At 40.6% G+C, this 26614-nt stretch overlaps 1 protein-coding gene across 11 annotated transcripts in view; it reads right to left on the bottom strand.

Moving 5' to 3' along the window:
* Nucleotides 1–26614, bottom strand: part of ESRRG (estrogen related receptor gamma) — a 382131-nt gene that overhangs the window by 258393 nt on the left and 97124 nt on the right. For 2 of the 11 annotated variants that reach the window (XM_048937118.1, XM_048937116.1), the window contains exon 2: nucleotides 6189–6371. The exons of the other annotated variants lie outside the window; for them this stretch is intronic. The gene's annotated coding sequence lies outside the window, so the exon portion shown is untranslated. The remainder of the gene's footprint in view (nucleotides 1–6188; nucleotides 6372–26614) is intronic. 11 annotated transcript variants of the gene reach the window in all.

Raw genomic sequence — 26614 nt, forward strand, 5'->3', positions numbered from 1 at the left:
TGCTGCAGATTGTTAGGAGGAGCTGCAAACTAGAGATAGGCAATGAAAAGGTTAGAAATGATAGTTTAGAAAAAAAATAAAAAGACAAATTACTCCAAAGACCATATTCTTTAAATCGTTGAAGCAAAACATGTTTATTTGATTTGTTTGTATGCCTATTACAAAAATGCTACTTTGGGATTCTAGGAACCCAGTCTGTCAATTTTTCAGCTTCTGCACTTTCATGGTTGCTTAGAGCTGTTTAATGCAAATACACTTCCAATAAGAGATTTCATGCCCCTAAATTACACCCAGTTAAGGGCGAATGAAAATGTAAGGTAAATAACTATAATCAGCCATATTATCTTTCTCTTGGCACCTCTCACTTTACAGGCATATTTAAAGGCATCTCTGGGGTCCTATCCTTTTTAACAAGCGGCAGCGTATTTCCTGGAATATTACTTACGGTGCTATGCTGTGAACATTACACAGGTTAAAACGTTACCTAGAGACCTAGAAAGAATTGCATCTGTTGCAGAGCCACGCTTGTTGCCATGTTTAGGAACATTTGAAAAAGCAGCAAGAAAATTTTTAACTCCAAGATGAGAAAAAGAGACCAAAACTCCTGAAGTAGATCTTCCAGATCCAACACCGTTGATGACCACAGCAATTAAATGCAAGAAAATGAGACTACACACTTCTGGCATTCACTGAAGGTGCCCTGGAAATCACTTGGGAAACCATGGGGAAAAAAAAACTTAAAGGAACTTAAGCATTTCACTCCCATGTTATTCTTCTTTTTAGGCTAATAAAACCACGTTTAAGAAAGAAAGGTGACCCAAGCATTGTAAGAGCCACATAGTCCCTTGTTGCCTCTGTGAAAAAAGTACATACCAATAATCAAGCTGCTCACTCAGCAAGAAGAATATAGAGCAGGACTCTCCAGAAGGAAATGCATACAAGTCTTTCAACGCATACTGTGATTATTTTGAGCATTGGGCAGTTTCACTTTGCTTACAGAAAGATGAATTTCTGGTTCTACAAATAACTACTGCTCTGCTTCATCTAGAAGTGTCCTAGCACCAAATTAAACCAGAGAAACTCTGAGACAATTAATTCATTCAACCTTAGATCTGTTTGGATTGTCTCACATACATCCCAGTTGCTGCCATACCTCTATTTACCAACTTTTCATTACAGATGCTATTGTTACATCATTTGTTTGCAGATCTGCTTATGCCAATGTTCTGTTTTCTCCTAGGAAGTCACATTCCATGCAGACATTTGTCTTTTGTAAAGCAGCCCCCCAAATCCTGGACTGATTTATCCCCCCTCTACAGCACCAGCAGAAGATCACACTCAGCAATTTAAGTAGTCCTTGTGTACAGAAGCCATGCTAGATGCTCCATAGTGATGAATTTCTCCCCACATAGTTGTAGAAAAAAGTAGAAGCATGGAAAACAGATGGACAGACTCCTGTTTATGTGTTGCTTACTGACACAAAAGGTAACCTTTGGAAAGCCATAAATTATCTAAGCCTTAGCTCTCCCTCTGTAAATGGTTATGGTAACAGCTTCACAGAGTGAAGTCCACTTTTTGTAATCCTCAAAGTGCTGATGAGAAACAAACTGGTATAAATAGAGGTCTGCCTTGGATCTGTTAGACAGCTCAGCCCCTAGGACAGGTCTTTCACTATTACCATTGTGTTTCTGCTACTACAGTGAAGCCTCCCTGATGTTAGAGCAGCTACAGCAGCTCAGGAGCACTATATGCACTGGCTGAGTTTCTGTGAAACACTGACCAGGCTTAAGGACAGAAATGGTTACTAATCTGTACTTTGTTACAGAATGCAGCAGAGAATATAGTGTCAATTAACCCCTTAAATAAATGCACAAAATAAGTATCCAATTTTCCAACCCCAGCATCAAATCAATTAAAAAAAAAAATAAAATACCCTTCCATCTGTTTTATCTGCAATTGTATTAAATACAGATGGAAATGTGACTTTCAAATATCTGGGTTTCTATTATGTGCTCACCTAAACCTCATCCCAGCATGTGACAGAAGGAAGCTGTACACAAGACTTTGATTTTTCTTTTTGAATTAGAAGACATTAAGCATCCAAACCCTTTCATAAAAGATCTGAGGCAGAAGCTACATAACATCTGTGCAAGCAATGTTTTTTTCCCACTTAATCCAGACCTTAATGATCAAGAGATATCAGAAAAGTGTCAAAGCAGATAAACCAAGTTATCCCTATTAGTGCATCTAGGTCTCGTCACCAGTGGCAGCTGATCTGTAAGCTTCATTCCTGCACCAGGGATATACAAAAGAACTCCAACTTAAATGTCAATATAATGAATGGCTGATTCACCGGGAGAAGTCAGTCATCGTGTACCGAGTTTCTGTTACAGCTAGCAATGCTTCGAGGTTCCCAGGATGAACTCTGTGAATAAAAGTGCAGGACAAAACAATTGTCTCTTATTGTGCTCTAATGTTTTTCTGGACATGTAACTTCTAGAGCTTTGCAGACACCACAATAGGAGGTTTCAAGCAAGAAACCTGAGAAAACTCCTGTTATTGCGGACTAGGAGTAACTGCTGGCATGTATCTTCATCTAACTGTGGATACCAGCTATTCACATAGGTATCTCCTGTAACTATCCACCTCATTTTAGAGCTGCTCAACCATCAGCTATTACTCTGACACTGCTCAGACAAAGCCAGCTGTCTCACCAGCCCGTGCTACAGCCCTCAAAGGGAAAGGCAAAAAGAAGCCATCTCAACAATGTAGCAATTTAGCACTTCAACACTGCATTTTCTGTTTATACAATGTCTATAAGTAATTGGAGGGGGGGAAAATAACCTTTTAGAATCTTCCAAAAGAGATGTATAGGAACAAGGGTACTGTTTGAGAGCTTGATGGGTATGTCCTTAAACACCAGTAACTGTTTCTTCGTCTCGTATGTGACACTGCATAGTCCATAGACAGTGACAGATCCGAAAAAAAGTCATGGCTATGAGATGCGCAATATTGCCTTTAGCCACAATTCTTCAAGCAGCTCTCTGACCTGGCAGAAGTAGGGTTTAAGCTGTCCCTACAGAAGCTTCATTTGTCCAACTTCCAGTTTCACCCAGTTTTATGTCTCCTTCAGTTTTATTCAGGTCAGCCTCTGAAGAACTGCTTCTTTTCCCTGGTACTTTCTTCTTGTTTCCAAACCAGTTTTCAATTCCAGGTCAGAAACTACAGTAAAGTCAGTGTGGAAATCTAGTTGGTTAACATTGGAAAATAATTTTACAGCTAATTTGCTTTTTATTGACTTAGGATTCATTGAAAAATAGTCAGTTATGAAATCATAAAAGCTATGGGCACTGTCAAAAACAAAGCATATAACAAACAACTGCCTCTGTCCCTTTAAAGAGTAACAGGGCAGCAGAGGAGAAAGTCTGATATGGGCAATAATAAAGTCAGCACACATCTTCCACAACTCCCTTTTGGGGCAGACAGGCCCAAGCTCTTTGCTAATCAGAACATGTCATTCAATGATTTTCACATCTTTAAATTAGCAGACACACACGGGAGGGGTGGGGGAAGCCTGTGCACACACCACCACAGCATGAGCTGTTCCTAGTGGCTCCCAGGGCTCGGACACCAAAGCTGATAAGCACGAGCCACAGACTAGAAGTGCACTCTGATATCAGCATGCAACCTGACATCTGAGCCTTCAGCTCAGCTTCCTGAATTCCCACATCCCACAGTGCCATCACAGATTAACAAAGGAAGGAGGGAGACCTAGGAGTCTTATGCTCTCAGCATACGCTAAGGACAGGTTGTGCAGAAGGTTCTCCTAGCTTACTCCTCATCTTGTTTCCTTTAAGCATATTTTCTTCCTCTGCACTTGCTGAGAAACGCTTTGACCTTCAGACAAGAGACTTCATGCCTCCACAGGGACTGATGCTCTTTTCTCCTGAGTGTACAGCCAACTACCACTAGATGGATGCTTCTCTACCAGAAACAGGATATTCCGTACAAGTAATAAATGGAGTTGCCTTGGGTCTTTATCTGGTGGCCACATAGGTGATGGTAAAACAATCTATTGTGCTTTCTATTATTATTTTTTCCAAGAGACATCCCAGGATTCGTGGACACATTCAATTCCTTTCACAGGGCTGTTTTAAGGATGCCATAGACTGCCAAGATGCTCCTTCTGCTAGCCTAGTCTTCGCGTGATCAGCATCTAGTTTATTGTTCGTCAACACAGTATAGAATCCTCCAAGTAAGAAAAACCACAAATATGTGTGAGAAGTGTATGAATATCCAAAGTGTAAAACTTAACTATCATCGCACAGCCCTGGATACAGACTTCATGCTTAGGATTTGAATCCTCAAGGTTGCATTGTATTGGCATATTTCATCTTGGTTTCAGATTAAACTTGTAAGAAAGGAAGTTTAGATGTCAGATAAGCCTCAAATCTAGTACGCTATTTAATTTCCTTATTTAAAAAAATAAATAAATAAATAAGAAAACCATGTTGAGTTATTAAGTTAGTTCAAGACATACCTGCATCCAGAGGACACTCTAGTTAGCAGTCAGCTTGAAGCCAAAAATGTTGATGTTAAAAATATAATGGCAACTTCCAACCAGTTTCAAATGGGTACGCTTTGAAAAATAAATCTTTACTACAGTGAATTATTCTCCTCCCCTCACATCATATAACAGCTATAAAAATAATAGAAATACACGCTCCACAAAGATGGGAGAAAGATGTTCCTGAAATTCCTAGGGAAGATTCCTATTTCAGTGTCATTTCATGTGGTTCCAGAACTTTAACAGTCTACACATTTCAACCTGTTTGGTTATTTTTGCTTAGTATTGAAATGCTAAGAAAGCGATCTCTAAGTTGGGCTAATAAATAAAATCAGAAAACTCACCCTCCTTTTAAATACTTTCCCAATAAATTCTTTCTATCAAGTCAGAAGGAGGCAAATGGTTTTAAAATCTGAAATGTTCTGTGCATTAGGAAAGATGAAAGGGCAGCACGTACAAGCACTCTTCACAGAAGAGTGTTAAGTTCAAACTCTACAAGGAAGAGTTTTAAGTTCTATGGCAAAACCACCACGACCCTGAGCTCAGACAGAAAAACCGCTATAAGATGGGCGCCCCTGCAACCCCATGCCACGGGGTAGAGCAGCCTGCCTCAGGCTCCATCACTGGCAGCATGCTGCATCACATGCAGCAGGAATGCTAGCTTACATCTTTGAAAGGAAAGTTCTCTGGTAATTTCAAATGTTCTCAGATCCCCACCCAGTTCTGATCCACAGTAACAGTTGTGACCACCAGTCACACCATCCCAGTGCAAAAAAGAAAAGCAACCCTCCGCATCTGCTAGCAGTTGTCAGGGCAAAGTTTTTTTTTTCCATAGAACTTGTTGGCAGATACATGATAACTACATGGTTAGTGTACACTTACAGATCCTGAGTCTGCATCAGGAGATCAACTAATTAGCTATTTGCATGCACAATTACCTGATTTGTACAAGCAGTCAAGGTGATTGTACATGTAAATTAGGCATGGATTTGCACAACTTACTCATCTGAAAAACTGCAATTTTACTTATTTTTAAGCAAAAATCAACAGCTACTGTAGAGAGACTGCTGACTTAATGTCCCTATGGTTCATACATTCACTGAGTTTTACAAACACTCCTCTTGCATCACTTCTGCGCCACACTGTGGATGTGTACATGTGTGTTCATGCCCACTTTTGTTAGACACATGCATGGTGCTAACAAAGTCATACAGGAACAGTGACCTGCTTCCCAAGACGGGGAAATATTTCTTGTCTCCTAGAGGTCCCGTTTTCCACTGTTATCTCTTCAGTGCTGGGATCTGCTGAGCTTAGCAAAGTAAACGTGCTTTTACTTATCACACTGAGCTCAGGAAGCTCTACAAGGAGCAGAAACCCAAACAACAGTGATGCAAATACTCAACCTGGAGCCCTGAGGACTTTAAGTTTTAAACCCCAATGCTGCCATGCTGACTGGCTTGCAAGGGGTTTTCAAACACAAATAGGTCATCCACATTTTTAATGTGAAGTTGTACCATAGCTGCTAAACAAGTGGATATTTATGTCACTTTGGGTCTGAGCAGGGATTGCAGCCTGGAGCATGCAACCAGTGGGAAAGGCAAGTTCTCCTATCACCTCATACCTTTATTCTCTTCTCCCAAGGTATCTCCGTTAGTTGTGGAGGGATTCAGGATAGTATCAGTGCATCAGATAGCTCAGTGACTGAGTAGTTCCTGGTGACTTCAAATATAAGAACAGCTCCGCTTGCTTGAAGTGGCAAGGAAGTAAAAAATTCTCAGTTTACCAAGGAGAGAAAACATTAGCCCTGTCAAATAGGAATAGAAATCATAAGCTGATGAAGACCAAGCAACACTTACTTTAGAGCTGATGAAGTAACCCAAATAACATTACATTAGTAATAGTCTGAGAATGAGGCAGTATTATTTAGCTAGGCATGAAAGCCTTTTACAAATGGAGAAGGGTTCTGTCTCTGCTTCTATCCCTCAGCACACATTATTGTGATGACTGACTCTTGTATGGTTGTTCAGAGATTCTTACTTTCTCAACTAGGAGATGCTCCCCCTGACCTCAGGCAAACTGTTTTAGATGAATACAACACAGCTCCTTCCACCTCGTCTCCCTCTCTCTCCTCACTTATACTCACTAAACCAGGAACTGCTTCCAGTCAATGGTCCTGATGCTATGATAGAGTCACAGCTTCCTGTTCAAAGGGTCCACATAGCATCACAGCTGTAAGATTTAAAGTCCTCCTCAGTTTTCCATCAGTGCACTGAGCTGCGGAAGCACATGCTATCCAGTAAGGACCTCTGGAGGAATATCAGGGCTTTGCCGCACAAGCTGAGTGCAGCTGCTGTGGGTTAGTAATAGCAAAAGAGACAGGACCACAGCTGCAATACTGCACAAATGCCCTCACTGATAAACCATCACTGAAAAAGCCTAACTTCTTCCACAGCCAAATATTTATGCAACACAATGGCTTTGAGAATGGTAATTGCTGCGTTAGAACCTTCTTCTATGCCTGCCCTGCAAAGAAGTTCAAAAGCTACCTCACAAAAGCACATTTTCCTTTTGTTACATTAAACAAAGGAGGCATGCTGAATGTTTGCTCACTGAGAAATTCAAAATACTATAAATACGCTCAAAATAGGAGTCAAGTTGCAATTTCACATCCAAATATAATTCACCTCCTTGGAGAACCAGGGAATACAGAAGAATCAACCCTGGGGCTCCTTCCCATGCTCAGGGGTTTGAGTGTTTCTCTGGGAAGGCTCAGGTCAGTCCTGTGCCACAGGAGCATGTCCTGCAGCTGGAACATCTGAAGCAGGGAGCGCTCCATGTTGTAAACTGCTCATGCAGCAGGACTGAGAAAAAGGCATCTCCTGGTCACCGGCTGTTCCTGACTACAGGAAAATGAAAATACAGCATCTCCACACCTGTTCACCTGATGGTGAAGGAAGGAAAAGCCATTACCAAGTGACAGGAGACGAAAAACCAAAATCCACTTCAGCAACTCATCCCAGCACTGGTGATTAATCTCACACTCCCACAGCCTGATGCACATTAACCAGATAATTAATAATTTCTTTGGGGACTCCAGCTCGGCAACTGTTTTATCAACCTGCACAGCATTAGGAGAGACGCTGTGCTTGTGATCAAACTGCTGGAACTATAGAAACGTTCTACAGGAACAGTAAAAGCTTGAGAGCAATCTGTGAGCCCAGTTTTACAAGGAACAGTAACATATGTGCAAAAATCAAGGCTGCTTCTTTGTCAGTGCAGTCACTAGACTCAAAATCGGAGTGAGATCAGCATAATAAGAATAATTAACAGCAATGCTCAACTCCCATCTTTCCCCAACAGAAGTGCTTTTCCATATTTTTTTTTAAGTACATTTTGCCTGATGCAGTAGCATTATGTCAGATCCTGTTCTTTCACTGTCCTCGGTATGGATAATCAATTAGATGCACGTACCTTAACACTAAAGAAAGTTTAACATTAAAAGTACAGAAGCATCACACGATATTCAAATTCTCTATGCTTTCAATTAATTTGCTGAGGAGCAGAAAACTTGGTATTGCTCTTGCTAGTAACTGTGCCATCTTCAGTGCATTCACACACTATGTTCAAGGACAGAAGTTGTACAAGACCATGAGCACAGTACTGAAGCGCTGACACTGCATCATCTTCCCCAACACTTACAAATGGACTGCTGAGAAAAATGATGGTAAGTAGTCTTTCAGATATTAAACTCTCTAGTGTGTTAGATGTATGTCAGTATTGGGCAATTAAGAATAATTGATAATTAATTAAATCACACCCATGGCCCCACCCCTGAAAATAATATTTAGATCCACATTCCTGCCTAAATATATCCTTCTTTCCAAAAGAGCAATACTGTGCAGATGTTACTTGCAAGAAGGTACTGCAGTTTGTCAACAGGTTTCAGAAGAATAAGTTATTCGGATGCTTTTCTAAAAATAGTTTAGGTATCATCACTGTATGCATAAGGAAATAGAGACACAATTGTACAGGTGTCCCAATGAAGCCTCCCCACCACAAGTACTCTGGTTCCTAAGCAGAGTCTCAGTTTACCCTTTCATCACACAGGTTTCAGCTATGGCTCAGCAGTATACCTGATTTTTAAAGGCATTCTGCTCTTAAGATTACAACCATAGAAAAGCAGAGCTCCAGAAGAAAAGTACCTTGGCTCAGGTAACTGGGAGACTGGGTACATACCTCCAAAATGATACATTTTCTCTGAAGTCTGTCTAAGACTATGTTAGTAATAAAGAATGCATTTTCTTTTAGTAGATAGCACAGCTTAATTTGTATTTTCCTTTCATATGGCATTAACTAAAATACATAACATCTCCATTTTTTATCATCTACTCTAGTATTTATGACTCTCCTCACCATAATATTTGAGCCCCTTCATTTTCATAGTGTCAGTTACCATTATTCCATTAAATTAAATCCTTTTACAAGCATCTTCCTATAAACATGCACTAGAGATAACACAGCCACATGGTGAGGATTCACAGACTACAGTAAGCAGATTACACCTGTCTTGATTTTCAGTGTAGCTGTCGGCAGAGAATATTCTTCCATCAAACTGGGCACAGATCTCCTCATTAAAGCTACAGGGGAGAATAATTACAGAACAGTATATTGCAGTTTACCAATTGGTCTTGCATACATAATGGCTTATGAAAGAAAAACTGCATCCTTTAACAGCTGGGAAAATCTTTAAATTGTTATTATTATTATTATAAAATGCCCAACATTTTAAACTATCCAATAACTTGCCTCCTGTATGCAAAGCAGACAGATACAGGTGATCAGAGCCAAAAAGGTCTCAGACTCCCAGTCCATAAATACAATTATTTTTCGCTTTGTAAACACTCCATTCCACAACCTTCCGTTCTACAGCAAAATCCTCTCCTCATGAGAAAATTATGCTGATTGCAGAGGAAGCCCTGAAAGCAAATGGGTGGTTTTCTGGATCCGCTAATCTCTCACACTGAGTGTTAAGCATCCTGTTCCCCTGCATACTCATTCTTCAGTAGAGAATGAGTGAAACCATCAAGTCCTCTGTCCCTCTCCCACTGGAAGGGGAAGAGGATTTGCAATGGTAGACCAATCTCCAGCCATACCTGTGTCTTTCTTCCAGTAAGCCTTCTTGTTAGCCAGATGCCTGCAGGGGCACTCCCATCCCTAGTGGGATGAGGCCTATGAGCACCTCCAAGCCACACAGAGATAGCAGCTCTTGGTGTCCCCATGCCTCACCAATTGCAATCCAGGACCGAAGCATCCAGAATATATTCATACAATCATTTTAATTGGAACTCTTAAAGGTCACCCAGTACAAATGCCCTGCAATGAGGGGACCTGCACCTACAGCAGATCAGGATGCTCAGAGCCTCATTCAGCCTGACCTTTTGCACCTCAAGGAACAATGAATCCACCACCTTCCCAGGCAACCCATGCCAGTGCCTCACCATCCTGATTGTAGAAAGCTTCTTCCTTATATCCAATATAGATCTCCCTTCTTTTAGTTTGGGACCATTCCCTGCTGTCCTATCACAACAATCCTGCTGAAGAGTCTATCCCCTTCTTTCTCACAGTCTCCCATTAGATACTGAAAGGCCATTATCAAATTTCCAGGCTGAACAGCCCCAGCACTCTCAGCCCATCCTCACAGGGGAGGCGTTCCATCCCTCAGATCATTTTTTGCAGCCCTCTCCTGGATGCACTCCAACAGATCTATGTCTCTCCCATACTAAGGGCTATATATTAAATGTATATTACTGTGGCACGTTAGGAAAACTGAGTTTTCACCCATGTCAATAGCTAAGACAGATGATATGCATCACTGAAGAACAAGACGGTTCTGTCTGTGAAAGGGCTTTCAGTAGGAGGCACTGCAAACAACACACTATGCCACTCCAGCCAGCCTCAGCTCCTGGACAAGCTGGCTTCACACCTTTTCCTGGCCCCCATCATCACTAGGCACGTGCTGGTGACAGCAGTCCCATGAACATATATGCTGCCCATATATGTAGAACCTCATCTGTGTACCTACAGTACCAGAGGGAACAGTGCCTGCTCAGGCCAGCAGCCAAGAGCCAGACTGGTCACCCCAACAAAGTTCTAAATCTTTGAGCCTCTCCTGAAGAGCAATCCACTGCATGGCATACTCACAGGTTGATCACCTGAAGGCTGAAAGAGGCGACCCAGTCCTGTGTTTGTCCTGCGCAAACACTGACCATTAACTTTCACCCATTTTAGAATGGAACTCAGCAAGGCCATCCTCAGCCAGCAGCTCTTTGTCAAGGCCAGCAGTGAGAACATGTGGGCTGAAGGATGTTTGGCTTTTAGTCAGAAAAGAATAAAGCAGTTTCTCCTTCATTCCTTCTTCCATTGCCCCACAGCACAGAAGAGTCCAAAATAGTTTGCTATTGATTGCCACAGTAGCAGAAGACAGCTCTTAAGGAAAATCTTCCTTGTCTGCAGTGGTTCTGGACTAAAATCTCAACCAAAGTTCATAAACTAATACAGCTCATTAAAAAAATAATAAAAATAAATAAATAAATAAATTCAACATCCTACAGAAATTGTTCTTTTTAGAAGTATTAGAGGTCTGTAATATCTTTTCTTCCCACTACTGTCCCCTGTACTGCTGACTGTACATACATATTCCAGTCATCCATTTAAAGGTACTCAGTAACAAAGCAATCCTTAATTAAATTATCAGAATATATCTCCCATGTGTTTTTGAAATAAATCTGAGTTCAATGCAAACTGCTTTTACAAAGTATTTCTCCTACACTTTCCTGCTCTTCTGAGGAAAAAAACAAAAAAACAAAAAAACAAAAACAACCCAGACAAACAAAAAAATCAATTTGGCAAACAGAAAGAAAGCAATTACAAGCCTATTACTGAACACATAATATGAAGCATTAGCCAGGAACTGCTAAAAGTTGGAATCTTTTTTTTCCTGGATGGAGAAGGATGAATGAAGCACCTGGCAAAACTACCCACTACCCACCACAAGAAAAAACATTGGAGAGAAAGAAAAAAAGATAAGGATACTATCAGTTAAGTGGAGAAACCTGTCACAGGTATTTCAGTAGATCAGGTCTCTGGCTATGTAACAGAGAAGAAGCCCTGATCAAGTCACATGCCCTTTACTACAGAAGATCAGATCAAAAGGTTTCAAAGGGAACTGATGGTGACAGTTTCTTCATTTGTATGCAATGTGACATACCGGATTCAAACTCCTGGCTACTTTTTGAACTATATGTCAGGGGACAGAAATTATTATTTTCTTTTATATCTTACTTTTAAGAACTTCTAGCCATTTGGGGGTTCTCCCCCCAGCCCTCTATGTCCCACTACCCTCTTTTTTATTTTCAGCCAGGATTCAAACGTTCACCTTTGATGTAATATTTTTTGCTGCACATCAGAATAGCTAGACAAAGCTTCAGAAAGGCAATTGAATCCAGAGAATGAAAAGGATGACATCACTTCAAACATGAACTTTTAATAAAATTATCCTTAAGAAACCTCCCTTGTGATTTTTCTTGCCCTGTGCCTTTATTATTATTATTATTATTATTCCCTTCACTCTTTCCATGTGTCTGAAGTAATTTAATTATTGCCATACTAGCTGCAGTTTACTCTGACCGATCAGCTACAGGCAGGCACAAATATTTCTTCTTGTTTCTCACTGCTTCTGCCAAGAAGTGTTAAACATAATGCAGAAAGCAACTGTGCAAGATCACTGCTTGCTTAGCCAATAACAGACTGTGTAACAGTTGTATTCATATAGCATTTAAAATAAGTGGGAAGACTTCTGACTAGCTCAGACTCTCCATGGCCAAGACCCCAACTGGTTTTGTGCCAGCATTTCCTGTTTACATCTGAAAAGTTCATTCACTTGTTATATTTATTAGTAGATCCACTCCAAACCAGGCTCTTCTACCAAAAAAGAACCAAAACCCTCACTGAAGCGCTACAGAAAGGCACTCAATATTCATGAGCCAGTGATATGTTTAAGGTAACAACGCTCTCCCAAAAGTGTTGTGAAACATTCAGGAGCAGCAGTTGCAGTCATGCCAGTATCTGACACAAAGACAACCAGATCTGAAAACAGAAAAACAACGTTGCAGTCTCCTGGTCAAAGGAGAGGCTACTTCAAGCTACCAGAAAGTTATACAACATTCACTCTAGTTCTGGTAGATGCAAGCAAAATAAATGTTACAGTTGTGTAAGTTGTTTCTAAACGTGAAAAATTATGTTTAAATGTTTCAAACTCATACAAATCTTCATAAGTATTGGAGCAACGTTAATAAAGAATGCTGAATTTAAACACTTAAGCCTGTAAGCTTCTTTCAATACAATGGAAAAAAATAGCTCTTTCCAAACAATTTGCTTCAAAAACATTACTGAAATACCTGCTTTTTGTGTATTAGTTTATCAAGAGTTTACAGCGGAACCAGGCTCCACCTCTTGCGGCAGCACAGGTGAATTGCCTTCACCTGTACTCCTATGGCTGACTCACTGCTCACCTCAGGTGATCAATCAGAGGTTCAGGCTGTGATTCAGCAGTTCCCATACACACACACAAGCAGAAAAGTCACTCTTCATAGGCTCTCACAACAGCGCACAGTAATAAAGCAGCTTTTCTAAGGGTGCACAAGGGTTAAAGCCTAGGTAGGAGCCTGACAGGTATAAGTCACTCTTCTGACATGCTCAGCTGGCTGAAGCAGATGCTAATTCACTAGAACACACATATCTGTGAATAGCAAGAATCTAAGTACTTACAACAACTGTCTCTGCTATAAGGCCAACAGCTTCTAGAGACAGACAGCCTTTTATCACAAGAACTGCATCAGCTGTTTGGGATCAACTCACTACCACACATGAATCAACACCTTCAGGCTTTCAAACTATAGGTTAAAACCCAGGTGAAACACATCCCTGCTTCCCGGGTGTTAAACAAATCAGCATTTTATTCCTTTGCAGGATATAGTAGCTGTGGGTTTGGGGCTGCCCTGTCTGCTGCCAAAGGAAATCTGTGTGGTAATGATGATGACTGCAACTGGAAACGCGGATAAGCCTCTATGGGAACAAAGGGGATTCAGACAGTTCCTTCTACATTCCCTGTTAAGCTTCGGTAAGAACTGTGGGTTTTGTCCCTGTGCAGGTGTCAGTCACCAAGAGATGGAACAATTAAGATGTGCTCAGTATCCTCAGCGCAGTATAACGCCTCAGTCATCAAATAAACCTATTGTACTGCTCAATACTTTCTATCAGAGTAGGAATATGAGAGTATGTCCAAAGATAGCAATGAACACACCAGGTAATTATTTTTAAGCTTGCTAATCACAATCAATAGTTTCTTAGCAAAACTGATGAGCTGAAGTTGGCTCCTATTTTTAACCAACGAGATATGCAGTCAAGACTTGAATTACACCATCGGGCAATTCTCCAAACTCCTAATGACTTCCAGCCAAGAGAAGGATGGTGCCTTGGTAGGTCTTGCTCCCTTCCTGAGCATGATACCAAAGCTTTTTTTCCATATATTGTAAAACCAGAAGTATATTGTAACCATAGCATGACTTCACTGAAAACACTGAACGAGAATTTAACTCCATACATCAGAAAAGAGTAATAAAATTCTAAAATGCCTGAGGATGTTTACATGATTAATTTGAAGGTTTTTAGCTGTCATATGAGAGATAAACTCTTCATAGAGCAGTGCCATGTGCCTTCTAGGGGTGTACAATTAGGGACAGATGAATAAAAGTTGAAGACTCACTAGAAAGCTCAGCCCCTCTCCTTGTTGTGGTAGGATTTTTCCCCAAAGTAATCTTTCTCGTGTTTTGCAATCCCTTTTTTTTTTTTTTTTTTTTTTTCTTTTTTTCTTTTTTTCTTTTTTTCTTTTATTTTATTTCAAAAGCTCCTGCTAGGAAACTCCTCCATTCTCTGCCTCTCTCAGGAAGGGGTTTTGCCCCATATGATACTGCTTAAAACTGTTGCTGACATTCAGTACTACAGAAGTAATTCCCTCTAGGAAAAGAGAATTGGTTTTCATTTGTTTTGTTTCTTCTATCCACTGATTAAAAGCAACAGTTTGTATGAAGGAGTAGTACAATAGCATCAATGGTAATTATTGCCTCTCGCAGCAGACATGAATGGGATGAGGAAACACGTCTACCCTTATTACTGGGAAAATACCAGGGATAAAATGTGCCAGTGGGGACAGTCACAAGACCATCTTTGGTCCTGTATTTGCTAACTGGATGGAATTACTGTGGTTAAGAGGTTGCATAATTACATAAACAATTAAACCCTTCCTTCATTTTCCTGTAGAGTCTCTCTAGACTCAGACATATTCTACTTCATTCCTGCAGTCTGCTGTTGGGTGAGGATGACTGAGAGGAAGGTCTGGGCAAGACACTGGAGTGCAGGGAGGTCGGGTGGCCTCTCGCAAGGCCTTCTCTGAACTGGGAAGTGACACTGCTGCACACGACATTGGTTTCTGAAGTCTCTCCCTACCATTATGTGCATCGACACTGTTTATTAAAGATAACTAATGCCCTAAGTCTTTATTTACTTCTGTTTATTGCTATTTTAGCAAGAGTCATCAGAGAGCAGCTATGCTTCTGGTCCACCAGGGTTCTTTAATCACTGTTAGTAGGTAAAATCATGTGTGACAACTAATCCAAAAAGCAGATTATATTTATTTTGGCTACAGTGGCTTGCAATTCGTTAAAATCAACAAAGCCTTTTCATTAGCCCCCTGCTGATGTCCTAAAAACAGACATTTCAAGGGTCTCAAAGCACAGAGCTACACATGTGCAGCAAAGCTGGGACTGACAGACTTAACGTTGCCATACATACCATAAAATCTTATTAAAAACAACAGCAAACTTCTTACTTCCTTTCATAAGATGGCTTAATTTATGATCTCAAATTCCAAAATCGCAGTCATAAAAGCAGGACTTCTTAAATTGAAGAAAGTATAAGTGAATCGACAGTACAATTAGCAGTGAAATGGTTGCACAGGGCTTCGTGTTTAAAAAGAAGAAAGCTGTTCTAACACTGTAAGGAGTGGGATTAGAGATTCAGCAAGTCTAAACATTAGCCTACATGCTTGCTGAGCCCCCTGCATTCTGGAGACACATTTGAATAATTGAATTTCTAGTTAATGGTGTGATCTTGCAACTCTTATTCTCAGTGATTTCATGATCTCTGGCTATAATCTCCTGACGATGCTGCCTCAGACCTGCAACTGAGAGAACATACTCTAAAAATGTCAGTGTGTCAGAGCAGATTCTGAAGTTGTGAGATAACCATCTCCTCACTGACATCTCTTAAAGCACTGTGAGGAAGTTCATAACCCAGAATCAGACTCCTCATAGCCTACAAGGGTCACCATTCAACCAAATAGGAAAGGAATGCATTAAAATTCCAGGTGAGTGATCGAAAAAAAAAAAGAAGAAAAAAAAAAAAAAAGAAGGAATAACAGAAAATATCCTGATTTACATCAATTTTTTTTCTGTCTTAAAATAAGTTACCTGAGTAACAGACACATTTTTTGCTACAATACCTTTCTGGTAGTGAAGACAGCCACTTTTATGTGCTTCCTACCACACAGACATGCAGACATATTTATTTCCCACCTCACAGCTGGATTTGGATGTGGAGCTGCTCTGCAATTTTTCATGTCTACCACTGAAGTGGAACTTCTTGTTTGTCCCTCAAGCACAATCTTGAACATTGTCAAGGCTGATTATTAGACATCACTTCACACGAGGCTTTTTCAAATACACAGATCTCCATCAGTTCAAAGGGAAGCCAAAAGCAGTCCTTCAGTGAGACAACGGGTCTTAAACACCCCAACCAGTACCCTAGCAGTCTGCCCCAGAGCAGGAGGCTCAGTTCATCTGCTGAAAGGCTAGGGTCCAGCAGCTCTTCAGCCTGCCTCAGCCCCTCTGAGTTCACACTGTGAGCAAAACAGCTGTCTGTTAAAGCAGATAATAAAATCCAGCCTGGGAGGAAAACCAAGATACAAAGCTTTTCTCCAATGCCTAATCAGAGTTCTGTCCACAGGGAAAACTGAGCCCCATCTGATATACAAGTTATCATTTTGGCTCTCCATAATTAAAACTATTGTTGCCATGGCAATACAAAGGCTGTTGAAAATATAGGCAAGGCTAATGTCATGCTTCTTTGTTGATAGAATTTGTCGTCCCAGTCTGGTTTGTACCAGGATGGAAAGAAATTTGACTCGGGCAAAGGGTTGACTTTGGGAGGATTGTTGTTTAGGAATCAGATGCTATGTGTGCTGTAAGACTGCTTTCTCAGGCTCTCTAACATGACCACTAATCCTTTTACAGTCAATAGCAGTTTGAAAGATAATTTCAAAGAGAATAGTTCAGATCCTACACTACTAAATTTCTCTTAGCACTGTAAAAAAAATAAAAAAATAAAAAAATACATAGAGAATGATAACAAATAACAACCAATCACAGAACAATTAATATATGTAAAATTTAAAGTAGATAAGAAATTAAAATGCGAAAATAACTGTTTATACATTCGAACACCACACCATAAACACTCACAGTCTGTTTGGCAGTTATTTATTCATTTGAAACTACGATCTCTACTGAGTGTGCTATAATCAAACAGGAATTCCAGGTCACCCAGTGACCTCTGAACAGCAACAAGTAATCTGCTATTTAGGAGATATCACGAAGTACATGTCTTTCTCTATGGATACACATCTACATATGCAAAATACACATAAACATGCCAACATGTATTTTCATAGTCTAATGTGACAATTTTTGGAGTTTCATGACTCGCAGTCAAGCCATTTCATTCTCACTTGGAAATCTCTGTCTTTAATAGGTCTGTAGAAGTCTGCTCACACACAAAACTGTGCAACTGCCACTCTTTAATAACATGGACAGTCATACATGAATATATACTGCAACAAAAAGGTGAGTCACACAGGACCTAATTTAAGTGAAAATCCCATTTATGCCAATGTCCATTGAAATGAGCCAGAGTTGCTTGGCTGAAAATCTCAGAATCAGTATCATAAGCCTGGAATGAATACACTGGAGTAGAAGACTAAGGCAAAAGACAAGTGGCATGCAGTTAGCAACCATCTCAGCAACTGATTGTTCAGAATAGCAGTGCACTGACTTTATTGCCAGATGTGTTCTCACAAGGGTGCATAGGAAACAGAATACAGAATGTGATCAAAACACCTAAGCCTGGTGAAGGAGAAGGGCCAAAGATGCCACAGCATTTAATGGGTACCATACCTAGGAAACAGTCACTATGTCATGCAAGCTACAATGCCATCCCTTTGTACCTTTGTACCTTGCTACATGGGGGACTCAATACATGCAGATGGAAAACTGGTGAAAAATTTCACCAGCCTGCCAGTGGAATTTGCAGCACTAATAAGAAAGAAAAATAAAACAGAAGGCTCATAATGATCCACATGAACATGAATATAACTGTAAAGCAAATTTCTTTTGAGCCTCCTTTCCCTAAGAACATGTGATGAAAGACAGAAAATAAGTATTACTAATTCATCGTGCTTGGTAGGCTTATAGCAAAAGGGTATTATTTATATTGACATAGCAGACTTCTTTTGAGAAAAGAAGTCACATTGGCCTTCTCTACTTGGGAGAATTGTTAAGGACAATCAGGAAATGAACAATTTATTTACCCCAGCTACTTCTAAGCTAAGTAAAATCCTTTTCTTCATCTCAATGAGAGAAAATTGCAAATCCATGTGTAAGGGAAGAAAAAAACCAATGACTGTGAAGCCATTCAGACGGTAGGAATTTGAGTGAAGGAATGCAAAGAAGCATGTTTTCTGCAAAGAAAAGTTCCATACTGCTCAAGAACAGACCAAGAAAGATGGTCATAGGCTTAAAGGAGGGCACATTCCAGGAGAGGGGAATTACAACCATGACCATTGTGAACAACAGCTTCAAAAAATGCTCAAAACCAACAGACACTCATAATTTCACCTGGATTTGCATAGATCTAGTGCTGCTGCAAAGCAAAACACAAGGTCTGTTCTGAAAATAATGCATCCTATTTTATTATGTTGTCCCGTGACATCAGATGTAGATGGTGGTAGTATGGTAGCAGAAGTTGAACCTTCCTGCCAATATTCCATTCCATGCTGTTGCTATGCAACACATGGCAGCAGAAGAGCAGTCTGACAAAATGGCATCTGACATGGAAGTGCATATGGAGCAAATGTGTGTCATAGAATTTCTACATGCAGAAAAAAATTGTTCCCATTGACATTCATTGACACTTGCTGAATGTTTATGGAAACCAAACAGTGGATGGTGGATGGTGCATTTTAGCAGTAGATGGTGCAGATTTTTGCAAGCGTGGTATGCAGCTTCTTGTTCATTGCTGGTGAAAATGCATAGCTAATGGTGGTGACTGTGTTGAGAAGCACTGTTTTGTAGCTGAGAATTTGCTCTATCAAATAGTGTTATTGTGCTTTTTGTATCTGTTGCAATTTTCATGGCAATAAATAGAAGACATTACTTTCAGAGCTATCCACATACCTTTTATTCTACAAATCCCATCATAAAGTTTATTTTCAAGAGTTCCAGCTGCCACATGGCCCTTGAAGTATAAATTATAAGCCAGTAATAGAAGAACTCGGGGACTATCAGGATCAAGCCACTAGCCAGAGTTGAAGGTGAAGAAGAAGAAAGTTCATGAACAGTATCTAGGGAGAAGGATCAGGAAGATCTGTTTTGGGGAAATGATGCTGCACAAAGAGTCATTGCCCAGATATCACAAAAAAGTATCTGGGAACTTCCCTGGGAAACAGCTCCAACACCAAAGTCCAAATGGGGCAGTGCTGAGAGTAACCACTGTCTTAACTGTGTTAGTGTAGATATCACAGCCCATAGGAAAGAAGAGGGAAAATAAAAGGTGTAACAGCGGTCAGACATATCACTTAATATACTCCTGGAAGGAGCTCAGATTCTCTAGTCATTAGCACATAATAAAACTCTAAAAAAAGCCACGAGGCAATGAAAAAAGAATGGCAGAGAAAACTAATGGGCCAGAGGAAGAACAATAAACTGACAGATGGGAGGTCCCGGCTCAAGAAGAATTTGAAGGAATGGAGAGATGTATTCTTGGAAGAGGAAGGGTACATCAGGTAGTTGACATATTGAGTTTCCAGGAAAGAGGGTAGAGTATTAATGACAGTGCAGCTGACGGTTTCAGCAGCTACCAACGAAATGATTTGCCCTTCTTTTTCAGCTGAAGAGGTGACAGTGTGGATGTGGCAGCTGATTTACATACATCATCATAACTTCCATAGGAATATCAGATTTCTTTATAAGGACTTGTAGTACCAGCTTTGCAGGTCAGTATCAGTGTCTAACTGAGCCACTGGAGACGAAGGGGATGATTCAGAGAGGCACTGAGGCACCTGAAACAGGGCTTAAACTGAATTTAATTGCCCAATTGAAATTGGGATTCCAAAATCCCCTGCTTCAGAAACTGTAAACACATCAAAGCTCACATTTAAGACCATAAGGACCACTGGAATAAATTCCTGTTGCCCAGGCAGCTGTGTGCCTACCACCTTCCTGTTCTGTACTATGATCCAGACACGGGTCCACACATGCTGCCCATGTAGTGGAGGGGCCCACTTCCACCAGTGAACTTAGACTGCTCCTAGTACATACAGATGATGCCCTTCATCTTCCCCACCTACATTTTGCCTGCAACAATAAAGTATCCAACTTATGCAATAGCAGTGTGCTGGCTTTTGTGTAAGGTATCTATCTTGAGCTACTGCAAATTAGGGATTGTAACACTCTGAAGTAGAAGAACTTATGGTGCCTGAAGCCACAGCTAAATATTGTCGCAAAACATATCAGTTTATTTGTGCTGCGCAGAAGGTTATTAAGCACTTTTATTTTGCTGAATAATTTGCTATGCCATCAAACTACATTACTTACATGCATGGATGAAGGAAGGAGGGAACATACTAGCAGAAAAAAATCTTCAGTCATCAGATAAAGTAATGATGGTATTGCAGCATGCTTTCCCTGGTTGACATCGCTATGCTTAAAGGCAAAACTGTTCACGGTATTGGGCTCTAATTGTGCACAAACCCTTGTCCAGTGCAAGGAACAAAGAACTGTTACCAATGAAGCTGCAGAATGCCGGGTTTCTATCTATAATCCAGGTTTAGCAATGTATTGAGGCTTTGAAACACATAAAACAATTGAGGGACCAGCAGGATGTTTGATATTACAGCCAGTCTGACTTTTAACATGTTCTCAACATTTGCAGATGTCCCATGTATTTCTGACATCCTCTACTGCATGTAGATTTTGCTACTACAAAAGTTCAGGTTGTGGATTTTTGCCAGTAACAAGCTGATGTTGCTCAGAGCAGCATTAAAATGCTATCATGCTGTTAGATTAAGTAACCTATTTTCTCTACTAGCACAGATTGTACTTTAGGTTTGCCCTTGCACTCACCAAATTGCTGTTTCTTGCAACATTTCCCTTTGAAAGCAGTTTGCCAATCTCCAAAACAGTGCAATTTTCACCAAATGAAGGAGTTTCTAAATGAGTTGAATGAAAGTGGGATCCAGTCCTCTTTGTGAGATTCTTTGTTTCAAAAATCATGAGAAGTAAACTAAACAAAATAACAACAACAACAAAAAAAAACAGTATGGAATAATAGGGAGTTGAATTTCTTTACTTTTGAGCAGCACTCCCCCCTCCCTTGATGTGACCCATGAGTTATCTGTGTATGTATTAATATAAAACAGGTTTTATATAGAATGTAGCCCATAGACGTACAAGGTCCTAAAGCAGCTGACGTAACAACCAATGCATTTAACACAAATTTCTTCCTTTGCCTCTTTCTATTTTTTAAGCCTTCTTTGAAAATCTCTCTGCCTTCCCCTTTCCTCTGACAACTCTCTGAGTTTTGGTTTTTCTATCATACCATCTTTAGAGGAGACAATAAAAGGTACAGTCAGAAACCGAATACAGGCATTCAGAGACTCGAGGGCACTTCTAGGACATCAAACATAAATACTAAATAGGGTGGAGAAATACAAAAAAAAGCTGCCAAAAGAGACCAAACTACAAGAAACCAGTCGCATCGATTAGCTGATTAGTTTGCCAGCGAGCGATTAGTCAGAAAGACTTGAATTAGTCTGTCCAACCCTGCCTCCCATGAATAAAACGTGGGGAGGACACTCTTTCCCACCCTCAGTGACAGATGATATCTGTTTTCTCCTGCTAGCTTGAATTTAAGAGCCACTGAAGCTCAGCAAGAGTATATTCTGGCTCAAATGAGCTGAAAATTGCATTCAATTTGAATTTCAAAACCGGAGGAGAAGGGAGGATGAGGGGAGCGGGAGGTGGAGGGAGCTCGCCAGGACCCACCGGCCCTTCCCTGCTCCTCGCTGCTGTCGAGTGCGGAGCCGGGGCGCGGTGCAAAGGAGAGAGCCTTGCTGGACAGAAGCCCAGTCCCAGTTTAAAAATAAACGTTTCGCTGTCAGGATCAAAGCAAACTCCGCTTTTATGTGTATTGCAAGCTGTATGCTCAGAAGGAAAAGATTCTTCTGGTTACTGGAGGAGAGAGAGGCGGAAGGTAGAGGGGGATCCAGGATTTCCCACTGAAAATCCCTCAGTAAGATGGTCTGACCCCAAAAGCACTTCCATCCCCTTTCACACTGCGTGTGTGCAGAGTGTATACGCTGAACATATGTAAGGTTCATTTAGAATTATGCTTTTTAGTGTGGGGCAACTTTTAATTTACATCCTCGTGGGTGAAGGGATTATTTCCCTTTCCCTTTGTGCTTTAAATTTATGGTTATATCTGATGACACTGAAAGAAATGGAGTTTTGCCCACAACCCAAATATATCCTGTAATTTGATGGCATGAGAGCAGTTGGTCTCTTTAGTGCAACTGATAATATTCAATATCCAATACAATGAGATATACCAAATCAAGAGATTCTTCAGCAAATTTCTTACTGACTTTAGTGTGCAATTTGACCCAAGGGTTTGGAGTAGTAATAAAAATAATTACAATTAATCATGAGTAATAATTAATAACTTAAGGATTAAAATGTGTCCATTTTTACATTCAGGGTCAGCATTTTCTACGTACCCTGGAGAGGCTTTTACTTCCTTTTCTAAACAGAATGCTTGCAGTAGCACTTTATAACCAGAGAGTCCAGCCATCAGAAAAACCAGGGGTATTCTGTGGCATGCAATTTGTAACATGACATTATATCCATGGACAAAAGGGTCCCTGTTACACTGAATAAAGTACACATATCCTGTGATGCGGTTTGTATTTCAAACCCCAGTGATGCTACTGCAAGCTTTTCTCCCTTTTTTTTTATACTAAGTGGTTTTTTTCACTGATAAATAAGTAAGTTGCCAGCTTTATACATCTACGTGATAAGAGTCAGGATCCAACCCTCAAAAAAAAAAGTCAGGTCAATTTTCCTGGCCATTGCATTTAATAAAAAGCTCCCAGACAACAGAGTTAAGCACACACTAATAGATATACCTTAGCATGCTATGCCTTCAGCAAGTCTTTGGTTTCCCTCTATGGAAAAAGACTGCATTAACACGCTAAGTGAGCTAGCGTCCTGCTTTTAAGCTTCTTCCATCATCAAATTAAATTTTTACCTGAGCTTTTGACAGATAATTTGAACAATCTCTAAGGGAAGTTTCTAAACAACACCTTCACATGCACAAAAATGCAGATGCAGTTATTCTTCTGTGCTCACTGTCCCCTACACACAGCATGCAACTAACTGCGTCTTGCATTCATGTTCACTTGATAAACCTTTTACACATCTGCAAAGCTACTCAGAGGACTACTTTGTTCAGGATGCTTTCTAGACCCCCAAACATACATTTCCTCACCTCATATTGGCTGGCATTTTTTGAAAGTTTGTTTCATTGCTTGCATTGCACTCTCACTCTCTAGATTGAAAGGCTTCAGAAGATAATCTAATTGCTCCACCTTAGCCTCCTAAACATCACAGTTTTCTCAATACAGACTGCAGAGGCTGATTTCTGAATGGCAGAAAAGGAAATGCACAGACCTGGCTCCATCCCTTCATTTTTCAAAGCAAGCTTTCTCTGAAAATCAGATTATCTGCCATTACAGCGCTTACTTTACTGAAGACAACATTCACTTTACAAGAGCTGAACGAGGACGATAAATATGCAAAATGCATGGCACGCTCCTGACAGATCCATCTTCATCCTGTGCTTCTTGATCTCACGCTACTCGTAACGCACAGCAGGAGTTGCAGCTTGACGGCAGCATCACACTGAAGAGCTGCACAGCTCCCAGACCAGAACCAGACCATGCTCAGCCCGCTCCATCTACGCACACCTACCCATGTGGACATGCTCTGGTGGTGCTTTCCTCTCCTAGTCGGGAAGCTCTGACCTGATCCCATTATGGCTGCAGGCACTCAAACTGCTCAGACTCTGTGAGGATCACCATGTGAGCGTGGGTAACAAAGGCATGGCATTAGAGGAAATTCTTGACAGTTTCTCCAAAGCACTGGACACTAGAGTAGTTCAGCTGAATAGCATCCATGCCCACATGATGTTGCAAGGTTCAAAAAGACCTTATGCTATTTACTAGGTGAGTACTGATTTTAGGCATTACAATTTTTTAATTGAGAGAAGCTGTAGTTTTTATCTGCTTTGGAAAAAAAGTATATTTTTTTTCTACACACTCAATAGAAACATAGAATAGTTTGAGTTAGAAAAGACCCTCAAAGTTTGTCTAGTTCAGTTCCCCTGCAAAGAACAGGCACACCTATAGCTTGATCCGGTTGCTCAGCTCCTCTTATATTCAAGAATCATTTACCCACATGACATTGTGTAGTAATATTACAAGATGTCCACAGATCTTACAAATAAAGTCTCAGAGCAGTAACAGTTTCTCACATAAGCCATCTTCCAGTGGTCCCAGTTCTCCCACTGGCTGCTGAAGCCCATGTCTGGCTGTTGTTACAGCAAAAACACCAGCAATGATTTATGAAGAGCTCTTAGCTGCATCAGACACTTTACAATTAACAATGTTAAATACAAATAAATACATAAATGAAATCAGAGCTCTAAGTGCAGGGTGTACCCAAAGCTTCAATGACATCATCATCAACTGCCACTCACCCAGACAGCAAAAATAAATAAGAGCTGGGGCCGGGAGAGGCAGGGTATTTACTCAATCAGTACCTATTTTTGAATTTCCTTCAAGCTGGCTTGGACCAAGAGCCATCAATTATTTAAAAGAAGTAACATGATGCTTCCTTTGTTGAGGCAAATCTGCAAGTAGACCCCAAGAGAGAATAAAAAATGAATTAGGCAGAATTTATTAGTGCGCTTGAAGAAAACAGATTCAGCTATCAGAGCTGACTGTGGTTTTAAAAATAGCGTGCTTCTGCCCATGAACAATAGTTTCTCTCTGTCTCGTTTACCCCAGCAGATCCTAAATAAACCCACCTCTTCCCTTTCCTTATGCTTTTTTCTTTTCTTATTTTTTTTGAAAGAGGGCATAATGCTGAAAGAGGCATCAATCATTCCTTAAACTTCTTCCTTCTTTTCTGACTTGACTTGATGTATTGTCTTCATTTAAATTACAAATATACTAATCTAGAACACTGTTTACTAAGCAGCATATTAAATGAAAGATGCAAGAAATTGCATCACTCACATTTTAAAAATGACTTTCGACTCAGGGACACATAAAAACAACATGACAAGATTATCTGCCTTGGCTGCTCTATTTCCATCCATGGAAATAAGCAAATAAGCAAATAAGACTCACTTACTGGGGATTTCTGCTTACGATCTTGCTACCACAGTAGCTGGGTCAGTCAAACTGACAGGGCCAAAACCAGTACAAAACTTTCACCTTGGTAGACAACTAGCTGGAGCTGATACCATCAGGCAGGGACATGGTGAAACCAAATGCTCCATCACAAGACCCACTCTTCATAATACAGAAAGAAAGCGCAGGGATCTGGTGAGGATTCTGGAAACATTAGGACACATTCAGGCTGCTGCACAGAAGGAAGCACTGAGATTACAGTACTAGTCTGCAGCAGCTGCAGTAGGGAGGGGAACCTTGGCAGAACAAAAAAGTACTGCATTCAACCAAAGGTCCCCACTCACACTGCTCATGCCAGGAAAACAATGCCCTTGGATCATTTTGGGTGACCTTTGCAATGTCCAGCAGCAGGGAAGGGCACCATGCCGCTGTGTGACTACATGGGGCTGGCTCGTGCGTGAGCAGCATGTGGTGACAAAGCTCTCAGCAGGACAGGAGAGCACGGGGCGGTCACCACTCAGCAGGGACCAGCGTCAGAAATGCTGCCTTAGCACACCTCCTTCCCCCTCAAGTTCCAGCCCAAACACAGCCCATAACAAAATAAAAGACGCCGCTTCCTAGTTGTTCTGCTTGCAGGTCTTGACTAAAGGCACAGTCATGTCAGAAGCCAGATAGGTTTAGGAAAGGCTCTGAACATGGCCTTGTCATCTGAAATCCAGGAAGAAAACTCTCTAACTCCAATGTGGTGTTAGAACCTTGAAGAGCATTTTGTCACGTTAAACAAAATTACCAGAATATTATTTAGCAGCAGGAGCCAGGAAGAAACTATAAACCTTTGGAAATAGAGCCTTCTCCAGGCTGGCTATGTTTGCATTTCCTTGGATGAATGCAGAACATAGAAGGTTTTGCAGAGGTTGTCTATGGATATTGAGTGACAAGGAACAAGCTGAGCACCTGAATGCTACATCCCACCTTACCCCTCTTATGCTCAGTAGTACAGAGAGAAAGAAAACAAAGAAGTATTTAAACCACTCTGCAGCAGAAAAAAAAAAAAGAAAGAAAGAAAGAAAAAAAAAAAAGAACTGATTCATATTTGTTTTTGGAACAGAGCAATAACACCAACTTGC

Source organism: Lagopus muta, chromosome 2 (assembly GCF_023343835.1).
Source record: "Lagopus muta isolate bLagMut1 chromosome 2, bLagMut1 primary, whole genome shotgun sequence".
Taxonomy (NCBI): Eukaryota; Metazoa; Chordata; class Aves; order Galliformes; family Phasianidae; genus Lagopus; species Lagopus muta.